The sequence below is a fragment of the Choloepus didactylus genome, chromosome 12, assembly GCF_015220235.1.
Source record: "Choloepus didactylus isolate mChoDid1 chromosome 12, mChoDid1.pri, whole genome shotgun sequence".
In the NCBI taxonomy this organism is placed as follows: Eukaryota; Metazoa; Chordata; class Mammalia; order Pilosa; family Megalonychidae; genus Choloepus; species Choloepus didactylus.
The window spans coordinates 102,392,928-102,403,130 of record NC_051318.1 but is presented as its reverse complement, the minus strand read 5'-3'; positions in this window follow the sequence as shown (position 1 = coordinate 102,403,130).

Genomic DNA, 10,203 nt, shown 5'->3' with positions numbered 1-10,203 from the left:
CGCAGGTGAGAGAACGGACAGATTCCCTACCTGGAACGGAGCCTTTGCTATTTCAACAGAATTTCACAGTGTACTGGTTAATGATACTGAAAGGAGGAAAAATTTCACAAAACAAATCCCTGAGCCTGATACCATGTGACTGTTGTTTAACTGAACAAATTAAGAGTTAGAAGTGCAAATAATTCAAAAACGTAAACCATCCCTGATCCAAATGTGTTTTTAGTTATTGAGAAATGGTACCAAACAAAGCATTGGGTTCTCTGCCTGATGCTCCTAACAGCCAACCTATGACACCGAGGTCTCAAAGACAGAGAAAATTTATTGCCATGCGTGAAGCAGGATATCAGACAGCCTTTCGGCCCAAAAATCTATCTCCCAGAGTCTAAGGAGTTCATAGTTTTTATGGATTCACACCAGAGGGGATGGAGTTGTTACCATCAAAATACCAGATAAACAGGGCTGAAACCAGGCTAGAATGATGATTATAGTGGTAAGTATAAATAAGCATAAGCAAGGGTGAGATTACAGGTTGTTGAGTTTCAGTAACTTCAGGTATTAATGTCTACCTATTCTATATAGAAAGAAAAAAATTCATGTATTGATTCAGTAATCATAATCATTTGTTAATTAATATTGAGGTTACAGAAAAAGAAAAAGTGCTTTTTGATTACACTATTTCAACTCCCCATTCAATATTCTTGGCGCAATTTATTGAAAACGCTCTCAAGTCTTTTTTTTTTGGAATCAAGGAGAGTTTGTATTTAAAGTAACTAATACGGACTTGGATTTCTGTCAGTCTGTGTACAATAAGGGAGTAATTTGTGTCCCATAAAAGAGTTGTTAGGACAATGTTTTAAAGAGGGCACTTTCTTTTATTTGTCTTTTCCTTGGCAGCTTTTTAATGGTATGAGCAAAAAAGAAATTGAAAGAGAGAAAAGGAGAGGGCATGCAAACGAAAGAGAGAGAGAGAAAGAAAGAGAAGAAAGGAAAAAAAGAAGTCAACTTGAAGTGAGTATTTCATGAGACTTAGATTTGTATTTGTAAAATAATTAAAAATGAAAAGACAAAATTTATAATACCAAAGAATTAGAGAAAATGCCCATATATGGCTAAAATTTAATGGATCACCAATAAGATGAAATATTGTCATAATAATTTAAAAAATCATTTTCTCACATCATAAACCATATTTGGTACAAGAAGCAGAATGTCCAACTATATATTTATTTTGAATATAAAATGAAATCTAGCAGGAGGAAGTTCTTGTGTTGGTTAATTTAGCAGCTCAACAGTTTACAGAGCGGCTTCTCTGTGATTCACTTGGCCCTTCCCTCATGACCACAGGATGGCTGCCACAGCTCTGCCTATCACATCCTCACTCTCAACATACAAAGACAGGAACGACGGATTCTCACATATCTCCTTACTTTCAGAGAAGAAAAATATCTTTCTCATAAGCCCTTTGTCAGATTTATGTTTAATTGGGTCAGAACTGGATCTCATGCTCCCCCCAAAAATAAACACTGGAAGAAGAATGGAATTACTATGATTGGTTTAGAACAGGGGTCAGCAAACTTTTTCTGAAAAGGACCAGACAGTAAATATTTTAGGCTTTGCTAGACATGCATCCTCTGTCTTATCTACTTAACTCTGCTGTTGTAGGACAAAGTAGCCACAGACACTATGTAAATGACTAAGCATGCCTGTTTTCCAATAAAACCTTCCTATGGACACTAACCTTTAAATTTCAATATCATCTTTACTATAACAAAACACTAGTTTTCTTTTGATTTCTTGAATTATTTGAAAATGTAAAAAAATATTTTGCATGGCTTCTGGCCATACATAAGCAGGTGACGAGCCGGATTTGGTGGGCCATGGTTTCTGGACCCCTGGTTTAGCCTAACAGTGACCTCTGCCCTTGGGACTGTAGAAGAGGCCGCTTTCCCAAAAACAGTCACCCCCCAAACTGGAAAAAGTAGGGTTCTCTTAGGCAACCAAGAATATTCCCCAAATTGTGTTACGGATATGGGAAGATGCTCAGGGATATATTAATTTTTTAAAAAGCAGATTCAAGGCCTTAAAGGCAGAATGATCCCCAGCAAATTCTGCCTGTTGAAATCCCTGCTATTCACCAAGATCTATGTTAGTCATGTCACTAAATAACACCCTTTCCTCGTCCCTGGGCCCCTCAACATGGATCATCCTTTGTGTGAATAACAGACCTTCCTTTAGCTCCTGGCATGTGCCAGGCACTGGATCAACCCCAAAGAAGTGATGGAGGTAGAGGAATGGGAAGGACACTGGCTGGTCTCAGAGACACCTCGGTCTGAATAGAGGAGGACGAAACAACCATCCAGGGGCAAGTGGCAGCAGGAGTGCTGGCAGGGTGGGAACCATGGGAAGGGCGTGAGTGATGGTTTGGGAGGGATGGGAAAGAAGGTTTCAGGGGAGGCCTCCAAGCAACCACCCCGCATCAAGGGGACTTTGAAAGGCAAGTAGCTTTTTTAAATTTTTTTGTAGTTCACTTTTTTTTAAGTTCAATTTTATGGAGATATAATCACGTACCATACAATCATCCAAAGTCTACAATCAGTTATTCACAGTACCATTATATAGTTATGCATTCATCATTACAATTAATTTTTGAACATTTACACTACTGCAAAAAAAAAAGAATAAGGATAAAAATTAAAGTAAAAAAGAACACCCAAAACATCCCATCCCTCCCTATTATTCATTTACTTTTTTTCCCCATTTTTCTACTCATCTGTTCATACACTGGATAAAGGGAGTGCAAGCCACAAGGTTTTCCCAATCACACAGTCAGACCGTGCCGAGGGCTGGCCTAACCCTCAGCAACGGGCAGGGTCCTGATAGGGGGGCTGGAGTCCGCGAAGAAACGAGACAGACCCCTTGTTGTGTCCGGGTACAAAGATGGAATCTCCGACCAAGCAGAGCATCAGAGCTTTATTTTTATAATTTTCTATAACATACACACTAGCATTTAGGCATGCAATACTAGAATAGTTTGGCTAAATTTCAGACATTATTTATTCTTACACAGTGATCAGTGGGTTTGCAGGGACAGACTCCCTGGAGCGCAGCAAGACACACTGTTCGGACAGGCATAGCAGTTCCTATTATTTAGTACCAAGCAACCTATAACTATTTTTTGTGTTCATGTTTTAGAGTCTGCTAATCATTACCTTTTTGTTTCTTCTAGCTAACTCTTTCAAAGCTTGGGAAGGGGGATTTTGAGCAGAAAGGGTGACCTATTGTTTTCTAAGAAAGGAGCAGGCATTGTCACTACGCTGACGCTAATGCAGGGTAAGCTGCTGGCTCATTGATGTAGCTAGGTGTGGGAGCATTCCACCACCACAGAGCCCAGAAGACGCCAAACGAGAAAAAGAGGCAGTATGAATATAAGAAACATATAAGAGACAGCATAAGAAACATATAAGAAACAGCAGCAAGAAACAAATTCCTTTTAGGCAGGAGTCGTAGGTGCCACTCGACGCTCCGCCTTGCGGAACGGTCACCACGACATGTACTGAAGGCCCAGGGACCGTGCCACTAGGCCGACTGCCGGGTGCTGAGTTGGCTGCCCACAAGACCATATAAGCTATAATCATCTTCAAGAATCAAGGCTGCTGGGTTGCATTTCAACAGTCTCACATATTTCCTTCTAGCTATTCTGATGCATGTAAAACTAAAAAGGGATATCTATACAATGCATAAGAATAACCTCCAGAAGGACCTCTCAACTCCATCTGAAATCTCTCAGCCACTGAAACTTCCCTTTGTTCCATTTCTCTTCCTACTTTTGGTCAAGAAGTCTTTCTCAATCCCATGATGTTGGGGCCAGGTTCATCCCCGGGAGTCATGTCCCATGTTGCTAAGGAGATTTCCATCCCTGGAAGTCATGTCCCACATAGTGGGGAGGGCAGTGAGTTTACCAGCCAAGTGGGCATAGAGAGAGAGGCCACATCTGAGCAACAAAAGGGGTTCTATGGTGGTGACTCTTAAGGACAATTGGAAGTAGGCTTAGCCTACTTTGCAGTAGCAAACTTCTTAAGGGCAAGCCCCAAGATTGAGGGCTCAGCCTTCTAAATTGGTAGTCCCCAATGCTTGTGAGAATATCAGTAATTCCCCAGGTGGGGAAATTTAATATTTCCACATTTCCCCCCAGTGCCTCAAAGGCACTTTGCAAATACATTTTTATTCTCTGTCCAAATTACTCTGGGATGTATTGGGGCTTCACAGTAACGTGTAAAAACCTACCAAATCTCACTCCCTATTCCAAGTTCCATGTAATTATAGTGTTCAATAAACTGACCATACAAGTTAAATTATTTAGTGTGCTACAGAAAATATAGATTTTGCACCAAATAAACAACTCTTCCTTTGGTCTTGCACAGAAGTTGAAGTTTTAAAACATTGTCAATATTGTCCTATATCCTTTAGCCTTATTTACTTTAGTCCTAACCAAGTCCATTTCATTCATACCTCTGATTGAAGTCTGATCTATTTTTCAGCCTCTTAAACAGTTTCTATATGGGGTAATGCTGAGATTCTGAAGTTCCAGGGACTGACCAGATTATACACAAAGAGCTCAGCATCTCAGAATTCAGAAATAGCCATTACAACTCAGAAAAAGATGTAACTGCTGTAAGGGCTTACAATCTAGGAACATTTACCATAAGACTTCCCCTGATAACCTATGCTCTCAGAGTTTGCACAATATAGTTAGCCCATAGAGTGAGGCATTATAATGTTTGTCCTTTTGTTTCTGGTTTATTTCACTCAACCTACCATCCTCAACAACATTCCATTGTATGTGTACACCACAGTTTGCCATTCCATTCATCAGTCGATGTACCCTTCGGGCACCTCCAACCACTGAAAATCATGACTATTGCCACCATAAAAACCAAACCAATGTGCAAATGTCCATTTGTGTCCCTGTTCTTGGTTCTTCTAAGTATACACCCAATGATGGGGTTTCAGGACCGTCAGGCAAATCCATACTTAGCTTCCTGTGGAACCACCACACTGCCCTCCAGATGGGCTGCACCATTCTACTTCCCCACCAACAGTGAATAGGTATTTCCCTCTCTCCACATTTTTTCCAGCACTTCTTTCCCTCTGTTTATTTTTTAAACAGTTTTATTCACACACCATACATTCCCTCCTGTAAACAGTCAAAGGTTCCCAGTAAAATCACATAGTTATGCGTTCACCACCACAATATATATGGGAACATTTCCATTTCTTCCACAAAGAAAGAGGAAGGGGAGCAAAAAGAGAAAAGAAAAAGAAAAAAGAAAATTAAAAAAGAAAAGATGACTGTGATGGTTAGGTTCATGTGTCAACTTGGCCAGGTGATGTTGTCCAGGTGTCTGGTGAAGCAAGCACTGGCCTAACCATTACTCCAAGGACATTTGTGGCTGGTTAATAAATCAGAAGGCTGGTTTATTAACTCACCAGTCAATTGGCTGCAGCTGTGACTGATGACATCAACAAAGGGCGTGTCTTCTGCAATGAGAGAATTCAATCAGCTGAATTTAATCCAATCAGTTGAAGACTTTTAAGTGAGAAAGTTAGAGGACCTTCACTGTTCCTCTTTGGCTAGCCAGCAAAGCGTTTCCTGAGGAGTTCATTGGAGTTGCCAGTTTGCTGCCTGCCCTACAGAATTTGGACTTGTGCATACCCACAGTAGCGTGAGACACTTTTATAAATCTTATATTCATAGATATCTCTCATTGATTCTGTTTCCCTAGAGAACCCTAACTAATACAACTTGGTACCGGGAGTGGTTCTTGAAAAAGAGAATCTTAAAATGGGCTTTTACAATTGGTTTTCTACTCTGATTAGATTCAAAGGCACTAATGCCTACATTTCCAATAATCAAGATGGCACTGCGGTCCATGGCGTGAGTTGGCAATGGAGATAAGCAAAATATCACTGTTTGAGTCTCCTAATCATACTCTTGTATGAAGCAAGGCTCTGAGTGACAGTGTTTTTGACACCTTAACAGGGTTTTGCAGAGTTAAGAGGTATAATGATGTTGGCTGGTTGCTCTTAGATATGCTGGATAAAGATAAGAGAAAGGGAGAAGCTAAAGGCTTCAAATTTTAAACTTAAGTGCTGTATGACAGATGTAAAGGTTTCTATGTGCCCTGAAAGAAAATCTTATTTTCTGTGGCCACAGACTTGAGATTTCTGAAAACCAGACCCAGAGTCTCATTGTGTGAGTAGCAGATTTACAATGTAAACTAAAACCTCAAACTTGCAGGGTGTCTGCTGTTAAAGTAAAGGCATTGATTGGAAAAAAACAGATTCCTGAAATTTGGGATGGGGGCATATGGATTGATAATAATGGCAGTGAGAATTCTGCTGAGTCTTTGTTAGGAAATAGCCCCCCCACTGCCAGTCCGCCATGAGGAGACAGCTACCCAATCTCTAGCCTGCTTTAAGGAAGCATTTTCCTGATCTCCAGTGTGCCCTAAAGAGCCTGCCATCCAACCTCCACCTAAAGAGACTAACCCTTCAGTGCCTGCTGAACCTGTAATCACCTCCCCGAGGAAGCAGCCCTCACTCCTCTGTCTGGAGAGATTAATCCTGTTTCACAAGATGAAACTGCAACAGAATGTCCTGAGGTAAGTGGCTTGAGGGATACTTCTGACTATTTTCATGACCCAGCCCCACCACTAGTCTTTGCTTCAAGACCTATTATAACTAGACTAAAGTCACAACAGGCCCTGAAGGGTGAGGTACAAAGTGTGACCCATGAGGAAGTACACTACACCCCCAAAGAACTGTATGAGTTTTCCAATTTATACAGACAGAAATCAGGAGAATATGTATGGGAATGGATATTAAGGGTGTGGGATAATGGTGGAAAGAATATAAAATTGGATCAGGCTGAATTTACTGATATGGGCCCACTAAGCATTCAGTGTTGTAGCTTGAGGGGTTAGAAAGGGTGTTAACAGTTTGTTTGGGTAGCTGGTTAAAACATGGATCAAAAGGTGTCTGACAGTACCTGAGGTTGAAATGCGAGAACTGCCCTGGTATAATGTAGAGGAGGGAATTCAAAGGCTTATAGAGATTGGAATGTTAAAGTAGATTTATCATGGAAGACCTGCTCACACACCCCTGGAATGTCCAGAGGACACACCTTTTACCAGGACTGTGGGGAATAAATTTGTGAGACTAGCTCCATTATCCATGAAGTGCTCTGTAGTTCCCCTTCTCTGTAGGTCAGATATTGCTGTGGGAACTGCTGTCACTGAGCTGGAATCCTTAAAAACAATGGGGAATAATTGGATCCTGAGTTGGCAGAAGCCATGTGGCAACAGTTAATCACCAAAGACAAGGTGGGTGTGGTTATCATAATAGAAAACAGGCTCAAAGCAGCAGTCAAAATAATCTGACTCACAGAGACTTATGGCACTGGCTAGTGGATCATGAAGTACCTAGCAGTAACATAGATGGATAGTCTAGAGTCACAGCCCCTTAATCAGTTCCTGGACTTGAGACAGTTTATAGATCCAGAGCCTCTTGAATGAGGGGAAGGTTGGGTACCCTTGGGGAAGGGCCCTGTTAAACTGCCACAGATTTATACTGTTAATCTACCTCCCAGCCTTCCCCAGGGGAATCTATGACCTTTTACCAGGGTAACTGCGCATTGGGGAAAAGGAAATGATCAGATATTTGGGGGATTATTAGACACTAGCTCAGAAGTGACATTAATTCCAGGAGACCCAAAACATCACGCTGGTCCACCAGTCAGAGTTGGGGCTTATGGAGGTCAGGACATCAATGGGGTTTTAGCTCAGTCCATCTCACAGTGGGTCCAGTGGGTCCCTGGACCCATTCTGTGGTTATTCCCCAATTCCTGAATGCATAATTGGAATACACATACTCAGCAACTGGCAGAATCCTCACATTGGTTCCCTGACTCATGGAGTGTGGGCTATTATGGTGGGAAAGGCCAAATGGAAACTGCTAGAACTGCCCCTGCCTAGCAAAATAGTAAACCAGAAGCAATACTGGATTCCTGGAGGGATTGCAGATTAATGCCGCTCTTAAGGACTTGAAGGATGCAGGTGGTGGGGGGAGGGGGTGATTTCCACACATCCCTATTCAACTCTCCTATTTGGCCTGTGCAGGAAACAGATGGGTCTTGGAGGATGACAGTGGATTATCATAAGCTTAGCCAGGTGGTGACTCCAATTACAGCTGCTGTTCCAGATGTGGTATCATTGCTTGAGCAAATCAACACATCCCCTGGTACCTGGAATGCAGCTATTGAGATGGCAAATGCTTTCTTCTCCATAGCTGTTAGTAAGGACCACCAGAAACAGTTTGCATTCAGCTGGCAAGGCCAGCAGTATACATTCACTGTGCTACCTCAGGGGTATATCAACTCCAGCCTTATGTCATAGTATTGTCCGCAGGGCTCCTGATTGTTTCTCCCTCCCACAAGACATCACACTGGTCCATTAAATTGATGATATGTTGACTGGACCTAGTGAACAAGAAGTAGCAACTACTCTATATTTGTTGGTAAGGTATTTACGTGGCAGAGGATGGGAGATAAATCCAACAAAAATACAGGGGCCTTCCACCTCAGTAAAATTTCTAGGTGTCCAGTGGTGTAGGGCATGTCAAGATATCCCTTCTAAGGTGAAGGATCAGCTGTTGCATCTGGCCCCACCTACAACCAAAAAAGAGACACAATGCTTAGTTGGCCCCTTTGGATTTTGGAGAAAACATATACCTCATTTGGGTGGGCTACTCCTGCCCATTTACCTAATGACCAGAAAAGCTTCTAGTTTTTAGTGGGGAATGGAATAAGATGAGGCTCTGCAACAGCTCCAGGCTTCTGTGCAAGCTGCTCTGCCACTCAGACCATATGATCCAGCTGATCCAGTGGTGATGGAGGTGTCAGTGGCAGATAGAGATTCTGTTTGGAGCCTTTGGCAGGCTCCCATAGGAGAATCATAACACAGGTTTTTGGAGTAAAGCTTTACCATCCTCTGTAGATAACTACGCTCCATTTGAGAAACAGCTGTTGGCCTGCTATTGGGCCTTAGTAGAGACGGAACACTTAACCACTGGCCACCAAGTAACCATGAGACCTGAGCTACCTATCAGCTGGGTGTTGTCCAACCCACCATGCCATAAAGTTGGGTGTGCACAGCAGCACTCCATCATAAAGTGGAAATGGTATATAAGACATAGAGCTCAAATGGGTCCTGAGGGCACAAGTAAGTAAGTTACATGAGGAAGTGGCCCAAATGCCCATGGCCCCCACTCCTTCCACCTTACCTTCTCTTTCCCAGCCCACAGCTATGGCATCTTGGGGAGTTCCTTAAATTGACTGAGGAAGAGAAAACTCGGGCCTGGTTTACAGATGGTTCTGCACGATATGCAGGCACCACCTGAAAGTGAACAGCTGCAGCACTGCAGCCCCTATCTGGGATGTCCCTGAAGGACAGTGGTGAGGGGAAATCCTCCCAGTGGGCAGAACTTCGAGCAGTGCACCTGGTTGTTCACTTTGCTTGGAAGGAGGACTGGCCAGAGGTGTGTTTGTTTACTGATTCATGGGCTATTGCTAGTGGTTTGGCTGGATGGTCAGGGACTTGGAGGAACATGATTGGAAAAATGGTGGCAAAGAAGTCTGGGGAAAGGGTATGTGGATAGACCTTTCTGAGTGGGCATAAAACATGAAGATATTTGTGCCTCTTGTGAATGCTCAACAGAGGGTGACTTCAGCAGAGGAAGATTTTAATAATCAGGTGGATAAGATGACCCACTTGGTAGATACCAATCAGCCTCTTTCCCCATCCACTCCTGTCATTGCCCAATGGGCTCATGAACAAAGTGGTCATGGTGGTAGGGATGGAGGTTATGCATGGGCTCAGCAACATGGACTTCCACTCACCAAGACTGACCTGACCACAGCCACTGCTGAGTGCCCAGTCTCCCAGCAGCAGAGACCCACACTCAGTCCCCGATATGGCACCATTCCTTGGGGTGATCAGCCTGCTACTTGGTGGCAGGTTGATTATTGGACCACTTCCATCATGGAAGGGGCAGCTATTTGTTCTCGTTGGAACAGACACATACTCTGGATATGGGTTTGTCTTCCCTACATGCAATGATTCTGCCAAAATTACCATCCATGGACTT